The sequence below is a fragment of the Macrobrachium rosenbergii genome, chromosome 55 (genome assembly GCF_040412425.1).
Source record: "Macrobrachium rosenbergii isolate ZJJX-2024 chromosome 55, ASM4041242v1, whole genome shotgun sequence".
In the NCBI taxonomy this organism is placed as follows: domain Eukaryota; kingdom Metazoa; phylum Arthropoda; class Malacostraca; order Decapoda; family Palaemonidae; genus Macrobrachium; species Macrobrachium rosenbergii.
Genome location: NC_089795.1, coordinates 61,601,985 through 61,619,178, shown reverse-complemented (window position 1 = coordinate 61,619,178; position 17,194 = coordinate 61,601,985). Strand labels below are relative to the sequence as shown.

The 17,194-nt window shown below is 34.0% G+C and overlaps 1 protein-coding gene across 1 annotated transcript in view; it reads right to left on the bottom strand.

Annotated features, from left to right (window-relative positions):
* LOC136835325 (parapinopsin-like) overlaps positions 1–17,194 on the bottom strand; it is a 384,012-nt gene that overhangs the window by 249,143 nt on the left and 117,675 nt on the right. The window lies entirely within an intron of this gene.

The following is a 17,194-nucleotide window of genomic DNA, read 5'->3' as shown; positions in this document are numbered from 1 at the left end:
TGGCGGAAACATGAACCAGCTGGAACATAGGTTTACAATGTATAAAGACAATTAAATGATCTTGAAGATATTTATTCTATATTTTTTATAGGAATGTTTGGATTTAAAAAAAAAAAAAATTATTCGTGTTATATTACTTAACCACTTCAAAACTAATGGTTTATTAGCAAGTATTCCTAGGCATAATCTTGTTAGTTTTCTTCAATTGTTAGAAATACAGCTGAACACAAGCTAACACTTCAAAATTCAAAGAAAATTTTTTGTAATTCATATTTCTATTCTGACAATTTTGTTATGACTGTTGAGCTTATTAGGGCGCTACTGTTATATGCTGTAGAGGTAATCACGATGACCACCACCAGTAGCAAGTTAAGCGCGCTGGCATTGACAACACTGCCAACCCTACCACACCATGCTTTGAGTCAAGCAATGTAAAAAAAAAAAAAAAAAAAAAAAAAAATCAATTAATGTCACGTAGATCTTGAATTACACCAATGCATAAGAGATCATATTTATTAATGTTAGCTGTGAATTCAAAAATTTATCGACGTGTATGGCATTGGAACTAAAAAAAAGTTTAACACTATTTGGCAGCCGTTACGTTTAGTGTAAGATTTTGGACGATACAAAGAGAATTATGTTGCGTCACATTTGAGCATGCTTGTACATACGCTGATACAATGGTAAAATTGTTTCATGATATAAACAGCCATTTTATGACTCCAAGAGGCAGTTCTTTGTGCGTTTTATCAAATAACGCTCCTACTACTGTTGACATCGTAAGTACATTTATCACATCTAATCTAATTCTGAAAATAATAATTATGAAAAGGGAGATAATCTTTCTTAAATATTACATGATGTATACTTCCTAACAGTGGCTAATCATACAAGCAATATGTTGATTTATCTTGATGTCTGTCATTTAAAAAAAGTACTGAGCATTCAGCATACTCCATTTCATTTCAGCTCAAGGAAAGGTCCTTGGCTACAGTTCTGCCAACGACGACAATTCGGCGGCATGCGGCAGGACGCAGGAGATACCAGGAAATGTGCCCCCGTGACATCTCTTTAATCCGACATACTTGAGCAACAACGGTTATTTTTATCGAATGGTTTATCATTAACCGAGTTCAAGAAAAGGTTGTAGTATGCAATTAAATAACGAAGTCCATGATCAAAGAAGAATGCCAGGCGAACCATTCCGCAGGATTTACCAGGCTCAATTTATTAGAAGCAAATCTTGGTACGAGACTTGAAGATGTCATACATGATCCAAGAAACAAGATGAGAACATTTTCCATATCAAGCACAAAAGGGATTGGAAAAGCACCAGCCAAATATTGTCATTTAGTCAGGCTTCATTTTATAGGGCTTCTCGTGCCTGAAATTGAATAAGTATGATTTGTAATTATATATTTTTTTGCATTTCATACGATCTGAGGATATTAGACAACGCAGATATTAAAATACTAACTATTCAAACCCTTTGCATATTAAAAACTTTGAAAATGTTTTGTTTATTTTAGAACAATGGTAATCCTGGTTAAGTCTACAGCAATACAAAATTGCCTCCATAACAAAATAGAAAAAGGTACTATTTTGGACGGCAAATCAATACCTCTGCACTTACCAGAATGTTAATTTTTATAATCTAATAATATTTTTATTCAAGGGGTCTCAAATAGATTTGCAAGATAATTTATTCTACAAACAATAAACAAAATCCGTGTTGAATTAGGAGTAAAGAAATGACATAATTTTAGCCTACTAGTACCGTTTTTACTGAATATAGTGAACTGAATTGTAGTTATATGCTTCTTAATACACGACTAAACCTGAACGAAAGTGTAATATATATATATATATATATATATATATATATATATATATATATATATTATTTATTTATATTATCGACTTTCCCATTACAGGTGCTCACCCAAAATTGTTGTAAACTTGCGGTATTCATCAGCAGGTTGAGAATGACTGTTACCTCAACGCCCTCTTCTTGACTCAAGGCGATTCTGGTACCCATAAACAATAGGCCTGGAGCTATTCATGGAACTATTAAACGTGGTCTGCTGCGCTATTTACATTAGCAGGAGATGGTCTCAATAGAAAGAAACAAGACAGTGACTGCCACGTTCACCTTTGAACAGCTGAATCATAGATAAGCCATCTTACTCAAATATTTCTAAAACATTTGGTGATAAAGACTATTGATCAGTGCATCAAACATCCACATACTGAGAAATTTAAGTCTATTATGAAGATATTATTGAGTTTTCCAGATATTTTGGTCGTCCCTTTCCAGCATCTCTTTCAACCATGTATCCAGCATTGCGAATCATAAGACTCTTTTCACCAACCTAACGTCTTTCATTCTTTCCATATAACATAACTATCTCAAAACTGAATCTTCCTTTCAACCACAATAAACGATTTTTCAGTTCCGCAATATGTCTTTACATTTCCCACTCTTCCAGTTCTTCCTATGCCACATACATGTAAAAAAAAGTCCTCTCTACAGCATTCACCACTTACATTTCACTCCTATAAAGGAGAATTGGCTAAAAAATCTCGTCATATATTCCCAACCCTGCTCTATTGATACTCCAAGTATCTTTCCATCTTTTGTGAGCAAACTGCTTCCCTTCTTCCTTTACCTATTCTGTGGCTCACCTCTTCTCTCAGCCTAAATTTATCCATCTTCGTGATCTACATTTACTTACAACACCTATTATTGCTCACATCTGCCTTCAATTTTCTGATCTTGCGAACAGTTTCAAACTCTGTGGCTAGTTTTCCTTAGATATGCAAAATCATCCCACAAGTTTGTACTTGTATCTAATTTCCTTTCACTGACTCCTCACATAACTCCAGCCAAAAAGATATCAAACAGCCAGGGCAACACCATATACCAAGGTCTTAGGTTCAAAATTACACCAAACCAAGGACCCTTCAGTTTATGAAGTCTAATAACTGCTATGCTTCCTTACATAGAAACTTTAAACCATACATCTTCCGCATCGTCTCTCTGTTGATTTGCACATCGGCTTTAATTAGGTTTGGGCATGCTGCGTACCACTTTTATCATTACTATAAAGCGCCTCTCATACCATTCTCAAAGTAGTCAAAAACTATTCACACTCCCTTCTTTGTCTAAACCCACAACGTTCCTCCTCTATCGCTCCCTTTGTTATTGTTTTAACCGTAATCCTACCAAACGTAACGTTATGTCTACATGCTTCTATTTATATTTCAACCTTCCTACTTTTCTCTTGACAATCTGTCTAATAACAATTAGAAGCTGCTCATTAAATATAAAGAAAACACAAGCATTTGGAGGCCCTAAATATCTGTCTATGCTGAAATCTACCCTTCAAAAAGGCCATTCTCCCACAAGCTATCTCTCCTATAATCTAACAAGTTCTTGCCTATCACGAATTCATGATTATATTTGGCTACCAAATCTACCGGAATTGTGGCTAGGTTTTCGGCTTCGTAAGCGTGAACATTTGAATAAAGGCTGAGTAAGGAGACTCGAAAAATCCTTTCTTCCGTAAAGTTGATCAGAAAGTAACTCGAGGTGTCCTTGCTCAGCCACGATGTCTTTAACGCTTCGATAAAATTTCCGTAAAAGCCAACTCGTAAACTTTCGCGTAACCCCGCTCTAAAATCAGACAAATGAACAGACATACAAACAAACTGAACGGATAGGAAGACCTTTTTGGCAAAAAGGTAATAAAAGAAGAACTTCAAGCCAAGTACAAAAGGGATGTTTTTTATTCCCGCCGGATAGACCAAAGGAAAGAAATTCGAAAAGGAAGTCGTAAAGGTGGAGAGGCTTAGGATAGCTGGAAACAGAATTGGGAGAATAGACGGCGACTCCTGGACAAAAAATAGGGTCATCTTGCGCAAGAGTCAAGCCAGGGAAACCTCACTTCGACGGTGATAAGGCAGATGATATACCCTCCTCCTCGAAAGACCATTGAGAGGTTTGGCCACTGGAAACACCCGAAAAATTGTGGAATATGTGGAAGACGGTAAGGGAAGGAAAAGGAAGGGACTGCCGTACCCCTGCTTTCACACAAAGTTAACTAGATTAGCGCTGCCTCCCAGTCCAACAACAACCGTCGCCACTAACTACTGCCAAAAGTACAGAAGCGACGATAGGAGTATTAAAAAATAATGAAGAGACAATGTAAAGGTTTAAGTAGAATAATAAATAAAACTGGAAGGTACAGAAAATCAAGCAAAGCAAAGAGAACGCCCAGCACTTCTGGAAAAAAGCAGAAAAGGAACAGTATCAAAGTCGAAAAGGTAAAAATCTGAAACCTAGAGGCCGTTTCCCGATGACATTTACTAGCAGCAAAAAATGCTCAAGAATTCCCCTTTCAACCGGAGGCCTTTTCTTCATCTTTTAAGTGGCCGCACTTGGAAAGTTCTCAACAGCAACTTTCATGTTTATGGACTTCTAACTCCAGGAACTAGCAATGTACATTACCATTTTTAACGGTATGTATACTTTTTTCTTTTCTTACATTCACCCTTTTAACAAGAATTTTAAAATATAATATATATATATATATATATATATATATATATATATATATATATATATATATATATATATATATATATATATATATCTCTATATATAAAAAACCTGGAAGAGCCATGTACATATCTATTAATGCATTTGGATTTACAATAATGTCGCCTAATTTTCAAAACGACATCTGCGTCGATGGAATGGCAATAAATTTGTCCTTAAGGCGTTTTCTGCGAATTGTTAAATCCCCGATTTCTGGTGAAAAGGGCTGAACAGTTACGTATTACATAATGACAAACTCACCACACACACTAAAATATATAGATATACCCCATCATTGGTTTTCCCTTTTCCCTTTCTGTCAAAATATGTAGAAAAAAGAAAAAACTCTCAAGCAGCACGAGATGTTTGTAGTAATGTTGGTTTTACGCATGAAAAAAAGTATTTTTAACAGCTACTTGGTTCAAACCCCAGGCCTACATATATCTGTAACTGCTTGAGGACTTTTGTTTCTTGGATTAGTGTTCTAAATATCTACCAACGCTATTACCTTACCTTGCATTTTCCCCTGATCTATCCCTTCAAAGTATGTCTGATTTACACACACACACATTATATATATATATATATATGTGTGTGTGTGTGTGTGTGCGTGTGTGTGTGTGTATAATATCATCATCATCATCCAGGTGCCATATCCCCAAGGACGTCGGCAATCATGGCTCGCCCTCCTCTCTATTTCGGCTCTCTGCGCTTAGCTGAGCTGCAGACATTCTTCCTCAGTCATTCTCACCAATCCATCCATATATTTTTGTCTCTAGTCTTCTTCCTCTTGGCCAGACTTCCATTGATTTTACCAGTGAGAGAGAGATATTAGTTCTTGTCTTCTCTATATGACCCACAAACCGCATTTTGTCTACCCTCTCTCACTGAAGCCAAAGTTCTCTCTCAATGCTCTCTCTCTAATACCTGCTCATTAGTTTTCCTTTCTGTCCCATGATACTGGCATCCTTCTCCAAAACCACATTTCTGCAGCCTGTAACCTCTCTCTCATCTGCAGCCTCAAGGTCAGTTTCACAACCATACAACCATTTGAACCAAACAAAACATTTCACAAATCTTCTCCTAAGATTCATCAGTATTTTGAGTTGGTGACTAATCTCTTTATCTTACCAGTATCTTTTGCATGGATCTTCTCTTCCTGATCTCTCTTTCGCATTTTCCATCACTTGTGACAGTGCATCTAAATAATTAAAACTATCGGTTTGTTTAACTGTTTCAGCATTAATTCTTATATCTGTTCTTGAGGGATTTCATCTTTGGAGATAACCATAACTTCTGTTTTCTTAATATTTATTAGACAGACCTCTTTCTCTGCTTGACTCGTGTAAAGTACTGACTAAAGCTTGAAGTTTATCATGAGAGTCTGCAACAAGTGCTGTATCATCAGCATATCTGATATTATTAATATTGACTCCTCCAACATTAATTCCTTCCATATCTCTGAAGTCCTCATTATCATTTCACTAAATAAATTGAAGAGATCAGGTGATAACACACAACCCTGTCTATAATATATATATATATATATATATATATATATATATATATATATATATATATATATATATATATATATATATATGTATATACATATATATATATATATATATATATATATATATATATATATATATATATTCTTCTTCTTCGTTTAACGTGCTTTTTCCCATATACATATATGTGCGTGTGTGTGTGTGTATAATATAAAGACAACAGTAGTAATAATAAGGCACCTTACCAATGCACCTATTTTTTACAGTCAACCAAGTTACGAAATGGTGGATCTACTCTGTTGATGGGCAATGATAATCATGCAATTTTACAGCGCAGTAGGTACAGACTGTGGGAATAAAAGCCCGCTACGTGGCCATCAACTGGGTCACAAAAACTAGGGCATTTTACCAGCACCTTTATTCTTTATTCAAATCTACATTCATAGTTATAATAGGAGGTATTTTGGAAGTTTCTCTTTCAACATTCTTTCTCTTTGCAAGGAAGGGATCAGCTTTTGCAATTAAGAATAGAAAAAAGCATTTGTTAAGATGAAAGGGAAGAAAAAATATATTTCACTGTCAACTGGAAAAGAAATGTTCAAAACGGGGTGATAATTATAATTTAGAAAAGGATGAGGGTGTGTATTAACTTCGTGTAATTAAACAGTCGTGCAGACTTTATTTAATCGCCATAAGAAAGTTAAAATGGAAGTTGAAATTTTTGCAAGAATATGTACTGGACTGGATAACCACTCCGGTATTTCGTAAGTGGCTTCAGACGAAGGCTAATTAAGCGTCTCTGGCCGATGAATATTTATAGGTATGGTGAAAGGGGGAGTTCCTTCGATTACAGGTATAGAATGCGTGATGTTTACAAAATCTGTAATATTAATTGGCGGTAGTCAATAGAAGCTATTTATAGTGGAGAAAGAGCAAGAAAATTATTTTATGATGAGAAAATTTTAGGCCACTGTTACTAAATGGAGCGTGCGTGTACATCAAATAAAAAAAAAAAATGTAAGTGGCCGCCTTACGAGGTATCCGGGTACATGAAGTGAATCAAAAGGAAGGTGAAACAATGAAGGCGCTGAAAGCTTTGTGAAGAGGCTGTCGAAGCAAATGTTTGAACGTTTGAAGGAATGGAAATATAAGAGTGATAACAAGGACTGAAAGGTTCGGTAGTGCAATAAAGAAAGAAATCATCTCCCGGACGTGGTTTGGTCGCAAGGAATGAATACATGAGGCTGGGTTAGTGAAAAGGTTGCATATTCAGGAGACTTGGAAGGATAAGAAATGGAACACATTGAGAGCTAGAAGTACTGTCAAAGGTGGGGACGGAAAAGTCTTAAAACCTTGGAAGCACATTAGTACCAGAAGGTAGAAAAAGCGACGCAAGGCACGAAAAAGGTTTGATACGTTGGGGACGAGACATAAAATAATTAAAGACAAATTGAAATAACCAGTTATAAAACAAATTTATTATTATTATTATTATTATTATTATTATTATTATTATTATTATTATTATTATTATTATTATGGATCTCCAGCGAGAATGAATAACCTAACTGTGAATTATTCTTTACCGATAAAGTTGAATCTGGCCACTTAACCAGTGTCTTTTATCAGTTTCTTTCACAAACGAATGCAGCTGCGAGGCTCAGTGATTTTGTCAGTTACTGATGTTTTTTTAGTTTGTTTCTTCGATATGGCTCATTTTTTGACCTTTGCTTCCCTGTGATGATAGAAAAACACGCTAGAAAAACACGCAAGATATAGTTAGATTATCACCCTTTTCAAGAAGATTCTATATCATAGCAGAGGGCATTATATAATCAGTGAAAATCTAACTTTATTAAACAGAAAAAGTCCTTTCCACTTTTTTGTTAGTTTCATTTTTAGGATATTATCTTTCCTCTACTTCTCTTTTTTTTTTTACTTTATTTTTTTCTGAATGGAGGTTCGTTTGGCGCTTGTCCAGTGCTCGTTTCCTTCTTTTTTTTTAGAGCAATAATCCTAATAATACAAGACAAAAATTACCTGACTGGTCTGTTCAAAGGTAAATGGCATTATATAAATATATGTATATATATATATATATATATATATATATATATATATATATATATATATACATACATACATACATACATACATACATACATATATATATATATATATATATATATATATATATATATATATATATATATATATATACATATACATATACTGTGTATGTGTGTGATATACCTTTGAATAAGTATGGTGATATTTCGTCTTGTATCATCAGGATTATTGCTTTTAGAAAAAATAGGGAAGTCAGCATTGGAGAAGTGCTAAAAGAACTTCCTACTTGTAAAAAATAAGGAAAAAACGAATGAAAAACGCAAGGAAGAAATGAATCCTAAAAAACTAGAAACTAACAAAAAAGCGAAAGGAATCTTTTACTGGATAAAGTATTACATTTTGACCGATGATATATAAAGTGCTCAACTCTTTTTATTTCACAGCCCTGGGCCTCATGTAAAGTTGGTAAGCGATTTCCCTGTCCCATTTATTTTACAACGAACAAATGTTTTTAATTAACTGATGCTTCACGAATACGACATTTCAAAAATTTTTCTGTAGATTTTCCTCACTTCTCAAATTTATGAGAAACCTGATATTCAGTAGTTATATCTTTCAAGATCGCTTAAAAATTATAGACAAATAAATTTTAAGTCTCAAGTTTATTTACAGAATGTTGTCAACCTTGCCAGCTTCCTTAATAACTGTAAGTGTCTTTGCTATATTTTTATTCTCTCTTCATTATTTTATATCCTGTTCTTTATCAGTTCTCACTGTATTGCATTATTTCGGCTCGAGTAACTGTTTTGTGGCCCGGGACCTTTCCAGATCCTCTAATCATGTCTTGCTAACAGGTTCTTTTATAACAGAAACAGAAGTTTCGTTTTCTAGGATTTTTCTCTCAAAAATTTCTGCACAGAAATATTTGTAAAGGGTTTCTGAGATTGCGTCAATTTTTCTTCGGGTAGTTTTATATTTCAGTTTCCTCTGATTAGCAATATAAAATGCGTTTCATTGTACCAAGGATAGTAATGAACAAAACCGTCTCCATCATTTTCGTTAATTTCTCTGTCGTAAGGACGTTCGGGAATTTTACCCTTATCTTAGCGCCACAAAAGCCGTTGTCAATAATGTATTCAATTAGCCAGTCTGCCAATCAATCGGTCAGTAAGATATTTAGCGAACCATTTAACAATATTTTTAATATCATTTAGATTAATCAGTAAATCAATTGCAATATACTGGGCTAATTTTGGCAGACAGTTGTCGATTAAAGAAAATACAAACAGTTGTTTAGATATAAAAAAAACGTTAACTGATTAATGTGATAACTGTAGGCCTAGCTACAAATATGGTAGTTATAGGCATATCCACTTGATAAACTCGTCCAAAATGCGAGAAAATGTAGCATTTCTATTGTTACTCAATTCTCGTTGTTCCTCACGTTCAAGAAAAGCTTTTAAGCGATCCTTTTATTGATCAAGGGGTAACTGATGCCTCACAGGAGACAGTCATGAAGTGGTTTTTCATCAAAATCGTGAAACGATGATAATGTAAAGGATATTAAAGAAACTTGAAAGTCGGTGCGAAACGTCGGTCGTAGTTAACTACTCAGGCTGAATTCCATTACGTTACATGTACGTTAATTGATTTCACAGTAAGCAAATGTGACTATGACAGTATAATAAAGAGAGCTTAAATCTAAATCTCATGGCAGATTCAAAATAAAGACACAATGGATACTGGAACTGGGCCAAACTTTTCAGTCTTGGTATACAAGTAGTTTCTATTTTGATCTTTCCTTTACCAAAAGGGGGAAAACCCCACTGAGAGGACTGCCATCATCGAAAGCGGAAAATGTAATTGAAAAATAAACGTCCCCAACTCCCTTCTACCTCAAGTATGAAATGAATTAATTACGATGTTAGTTCAGGCTACAGTCACATTTCTCTCTCTTTTTTTCCATCCAATGGACTTGTTTTATTAATTTTTTTTAAAGACGTCGAGACGTTTTCATTGAATATTGCAAAAGGCCATATTAATTTTTTTTTTCATGTTACGCAATCTGAACTGGTTCGGTAGGAACTTCTAAATGTTTAAAATTATACGACTGAGAGAACTGTCGATTTTCTCCGACAACACCTTGAATGCCGTGTTTAATTGCAGTGTAAACAAATAGTTTGCTGTACGGATAAAAATAAATAACGAGAGAGAGAGAGAGAGAGAGAGAGAGATGAGGGGGAGAGAGAGATGGTGCAGGGGTGGGGAATCTTAAATAGATAATCAATGTCTTGGCTACTTCTTCATGGTTCCGTACTCCTTTTCTCAGAACACCTTTCCAAACTGAGATTTAAAACCTTCGTTTTCCCTTTTTTCGTGCGCTGCATTATGCAACAGTCCTGAAAAGGCCCAGACTTTCTCTTGGGAGGTAGTTCCATTATACTTGACCGAGTAATCTTACGTAAGGGTTAATGTTCTTCTACCATTGTACAGTACTTAGTAAACGGTCAGTAAATCAGACAGTAATATGATTTCGGACCAGATTCAAACAAATATTACTTACACTTGCAAAACTTGTTACTCCGTTAAAACTACGCTATAAAAATAAGGCCATTTATATATTATCATCGAAGGTAAAAACAAGATCTACTACGACTACTACTACTACTACTAGTACAACTAGTACTAAAGACTTAAAACTTAAGGGGAAAAAATTGAAATCTGAGTTATTAAATTGAAACAATAACAAAACCAGATTGCCATATTTCACAAACAGACCTTATCACCGACAACGAGAATTGACTTTTTAGTCCGAACTAAACATTATTCATCACAGCCAGTCTCGTAACAAAGGTCATTTATTTATGGACGAAAAAAATAGCAGCTGAAATATACGTGAGCTTAAAAATGTAAGAGGAAGATCATATATACCAATGAAATGCAACGGATTTGAACTTGCAATAGCGTGTCGTTATTTCCTCTCACAGTACGCAGTGACTTGACGATTACTTGGACGGCGTCCTACCGAATGCTTATTTACTGTCTGAATACATTTACGAAATGGTAGTCATCAAAAATTTAAAGCTAAATTCACTCTTAATTTTTCTAAGCTTTATCTTCCTTGAGAAGCCTGCCTTCGACAAAATACTGATGATATTAAAGTTAAATTAGGCTTGCAATTTACTTATTTAACAATTAATTAATTAATAGCTTAATTTCCAACTTATTTATTGGTCTATCTATCTACTTATTTATTTATCTGTTTAATTACTTACTTGTTTATTTATTAATTTATCCACTTATTTATTTAGTCTCTATCCCTTTAAAGGAATAATAATGAATCTTTCTTCAATGTCCAGTTGCAAAAAGAAAAGTTTACGGCACCAAAGCTCTTGATACAAAAGACCTTTTCTTCGATCTTCTAGTCTTACACACATTGTAGCATCATAATTCCCAGTCGGCAGAAGTATTATCCTATGATAAAATCTTCCATTCTTTGTTCTGACAGACGATAAACATGGAGCTAGTCTTCTTCTCAAAAGATAATAACAATGCCAATACCAACACACACAAACACAGAGACACACAATTCTCTCTCTCTCTCTCTCTCTCTCTCTCTCTCTCTCTCTCTCTCTCTCTCTCTCTCTCTCTATCTCTCTCTCTCTCCAACTTAATAAGCTTTTGAATTATACCGAAATAAGAGGGTTGAAAACAAGATCCAATACATCTTAGCCTGCAGCCGCAAGACTTAGTTTAAATGACTTCCTTCCCCCTGTGTCTAATTAAGCAGAGATCATACTCTCTCCAAAAGGAGCAGTTTTATTCTTCTTTCCCCTAACGAGTCAACTTAGCTCCAGAATGAACAGACACGGGAAAGTATCTCAACAGATTACAGGAACTAGGAGTCTATAGCTAAAAGGACAAGGGTTACACTCCAATTTTAATCCTTTATTAAAATTAAAATGTTGGTTAACTAAGTGGCAGAAAGCCACTATATATAGATAAAGAACGATCATTTTTGAAACCAGGTTAACTACAACCCTACTTTTATTTCATATATATATATAAATTAAGAGAATAAGAGAATTAATTATATATATATATATATATATATATATTATATATATATGTATATATATATATATGTATGTATATGTATATATATATATATATATATATATATATATATATATATATATATATATATATATATATATATATATATATATACATATACTGTATATATAATATAAGCATGGCTATAGTTCAGCTGGTATATATACTCGTAAATCTATTATTTTACACAGCTGTGGTTTACAAAGTAGTAAAATTTCATCATAGGATTTACTACAGAAAAAAACCATTCTGTAAATTTGTTCCGAATCTTGAGATGCCTACAAGTGGAAAGATCACACCTGACTACTCCTCACTTAGCCTTCTTGATGACGTTAGTAGCCAACAAAAGAAGATGAGAGCACTAAAGAAGGCCTAGGGCGTGTAAGGAGGAGACAGGTGTCCTACAAATTGCTTTAGAATTCCAGTTAATTATTTCCCTCCCTTGTGGAGAATTTGTGTTAACTTCAAATGTCATGGCAATGTGAATAAATTATATTCTATCCTGAATGATAAACAAACGTGCATGTGTGTGTGTGTGTGTGTGTGTGTGTGTGTGTGTGTGTGTGTGTGTGTGTGTGTGTGTGTGTGGGTGTGTGTGTATCGTCAGCTGAGTGGTTTTCTTTCAATTTCTTTTATTTTTTTTACGCACGTGTAAATTGTATTCAAATGTCTTGTTATTTATGTCAACTGTATACGAGTTTTTTTTTTTCTTTTCAAGATTTCTGTGTATTGATGACGACGGAACTATCATGAAACTTCACCATGGTGAAATTTATTGTTTTTGCCTGTATTATTTATTGGACTGAAAATTTCAGTTTACATTGAGGAGCGGGGCCCTTAAGTTAACGCTAAGGTGCCTTCATGTTGCACACTTATTCAAGGGCTACTGGTGGGAGAAGTTGGCCCTGCACTTAACGACATCAAGCCTAACGTGGATTTCGTGGACCGTACACAATCGTTGTTACACATAGGAGTAAATATAGGGATAAACTTTTTTTTTTTAAGAATCCAGTTTTTCATTAAACTTCCATGATGTTTAGATTATTTGGCCCAACTGATTATAATTATTTATTTTCAATTCTATGAGATCAGAAGGTCAAAAATCATAAAAGATGAATACCGAAATCTCTATATCTAATCATTTCCGACAAAATTGTAATACTATTTGAGTTTTTACTAATTTCAAAACTTATGTTACCTAAAGGTCTTGGTCATCTTAAATACGGCGGATTACGTAATAAGCGCATTCCAGTTTCCTATGTTTTCTGGGGACAATAAAACAGAAGTGACAATTTTGACCTATTAAGACTATCAGAGCCCGAATCGAAATTTTTCTAACGAGAAATGAGAGAAATCGTAAAAGTTACTTGCGCATTATGTTCCACGGAATTCCCATCGAGAATTTCAAAACGTTGGACAGGAACAATGACCTTGACGTAATTTTTGGGCTACTTAACTATTCATATTTTTCACAAAATTTGAATGTAGCGTCTAACATCAAGTTAGTATGTATTTCTAATAACTCAAATATGCAGCTATTCTGATATATTCCTAATGAAGAGTATTTACTTCTAATTTCGAAATTACAAATGAAACACTCCCTGGCATGCTAAAAGTTCATCGAATATTATGAATAAACAGGCAAGGACCAAACATTTAAATGGCAATTCACGCGTATTTCACACACATATATGTATATATATATTTATATATATACATATATACATATATGCGCGTGTGCGTGTGCGGGTGGGAGTGTGAGGCTGTCCTTGTAAATGAATATATGCCTGGGCAAGATGATAAAAGAATCACAGTTCCCTTTCATTAGATGAACTGTACAAAATACGCGTATGTATCATTATTTTGCCTATTCTAGTTCCCATGAAAGCATCATAACGCTCGATTTCCCCCCAAAAAATGAAATTAGGACAAAAAAATAATAGGATACAGGCTGTATTAATCATCATTATAAAAAAATTTAAAATGTTAAGCAAGTCTTCATCTCAACTTTACCACTGCAAGTACAGTACTATCTGCAGTTCATTCCGTGAATGAAGATTGATAGTGTTCTAACAAGAAAACCCAGCCGCCGGGGTGGACAAGCCATATGAAAAGATTAATGAATTATTGTGCATTCTTATATCTTTTTTCCACGTCATTCGAAGAAATATAATTTATTTGAAATGTTGTCACAATAAATATGATCACAAAGTTTTATTTAATTAAAGTTAACATAAGATGATGTATATTTGTACTAATCAAATCATTGGTTTTAAATTTAATAAGGTTATACACGTTGGTTTACGTAATTATTGTTTTCCATTATCGTGGAAGCAAAATTCATCCGAGGACTGTTTTATATACCATATCTATGTATTAATTACAAAACTGTAAATGATTTTAAGATATTTGCTATATACCTATTACATTTAAGTCGATTAAAATAATGTATTTTGTCAAAAGAGAAAATGAGTATATGCTTACATAGAAAACAAACAAATTATCGTTTCTATGACTTCATACCAAGCCGCTCTATTGTAAAAAACCGGCTACTCGACAGTATTGCATTTCAGTGGTAATCTCTAGCCCCAAGAGTTAATCTCTTCAAACTACGACAACTCTAGGTAATACAACGGTACAGGATACAAGATCAAGGAGAAACACAATATGACTGGATTTAGCAGAAAGTTGACGCGACGTTGTTGCATTTAGCAAGTGCATATTCACGTAGGTTACAAGTAAACTTACAAGACAACCTTTTAGTATTCGCTGGTAAAACTGAAGTAGAATCATTATCCTTTCCCCAGAAAAAATATTTCATGAAATGCACCCTTTTTTCTTATTTGGGCATTTGAAAGGAACTGCATTGAGTATATATTAACTTTTATTGGCTTTTATAATTCCTATGTGTCTGGAAATGGGAATAATGGGATAATATTCACGGAGCTCTGCCATGATGGACACAGGAATAATTGTTTTGGGGTATTCAGCGACTTCTTGTGATTCAATAATAACAAAAAGTGAAGCAAAATACGAGGCAACTTAAATATGTTAACAATAGGTTCAACGCAAGGTTTTAATAATTGGGATAATAAAAAGTCGCAAATAATCAGGAAAAATATTTGACCAAGAAAATATTCAACTTGCCAAGTAATCTGACCTCACCGAGATAAGTTTGAAGTAATCAAAATATTCTAAACTGTCATGGGAATGAGAAGAGTGACAAGTTTTGAAAACCTTATTTCTGTTATAACACTTTACACGCATCTTAAGCACGTCGATGATTATGTTTGTATGGACATTTGAGAGAGAATACAAATAATAATTGCAATTTTTCAATATCCCACCACGTGATATCCTTCTCACATTAGGATATATATCATTATCTGGCATAAAAGAAAAGGACAGGAGTTTCAAGTGAAAAAGACAGAAGGAAGGGTTACAATAAAGAATACCAGAAAAGAACCACACCGTCTTCGGCATTGGTGGAGCCACCCTTCTACGACAGAAACGAAAAGGTTTTCTACTCTTTCCTAACATTTCTCCAAATACAAATACATAAGACTGCTTCCTTTTCCACAAATAAAACCATTCTGCAGTTCTGATGGAGCGCGTGTTTACCTTGCGGCATGTACGCATATGGCTCAACATATTTTTCTCATCTTCAAGTACCATAGGTAAAGTAGCTTTCTAAACGGATAAAAAATTACTGAATTAATACTAAATTCTAAACATTACTTGCAAAGGGAACTTCGGTTATTTTATCACCTGCTTCAAATGCAAATGGCCGGGTAAATTCCACGTCTATTTTCAGGAAACCCAAATTTCTGCAATAATTATGATCCCCAAACCAAGAAACAGCTAAACTTTCACCATGAATAGGTGACGTAGCTTCTAAAACTTATACAACTTCACAAATAAAGGCGAGTTTCGACTGTTCCCACGAGAAAACGAAAAGCCAATCTTGTGCCTCCACGTTTTCCTTGAATCTTGAAGGAAATCTAATCACAAGCGCACTTAAAAAGAGTGTTTCACGGCCAATAATATCATACAGGTACTAAAGGGACCCGTTCCTTCCATAAGACGTTTGCTCATTCAAAACCGCTCCCGTATAATATTTAGTATAAACAGTATGCTATGCAAAGAATGAAAAGACGGTCAACCTAATTCCCTTATCTTACCAAGTCTGTTAGGAAGAAGGAAAAAATGTAGGACAAATGTTTGAAGCGGCTTTAACGAGAATATTGTCTTTTATTTTCTTGGCTAGCTGTTCGTGCTGTTAAGAATCCATCATAGGTTAAAACTATATAAACAACAGATATTTACAGTTATGCGGGCATCAATATGATTTGGTATTTAAATATTATACATACACACACATATATATAAATATATATACATTATATATATATATATATATATATATATATATATATATATATATATATATATATATATATATATATATATATATATATGCAGATGTATCTAAAGCAAAAATGAAGTCAAGGTAGCAATTACGGTAAGATGACAGTAAAAAACAAACATACAGACGACTGAAAAATATTAGCATCTGACAGGAGGAACAGCCCTAATCTTATATGGAAAAGGGTTGTATTTACAAATCTATTTTCCCCACTGCTGGTGGGTTTATTTACTGACGGAGTCTGGCACCCTAATATCCCCAAGCTTCTCTGATCTGACATGGAGAAATTCATCAGAGATTTTTTGAGAAAATATTTTAGAATGAGAACTGCAATAACAACACTACAAATTACTAAAATTATAAGTATGAATAAAAATATGTGCGTACAATTTATTCCCTTCGGGTGTCTGCGTTCGCTGTCAAGAGACAGACAGTGAGATAATAAATATGCCCGAAACTACCTATTTA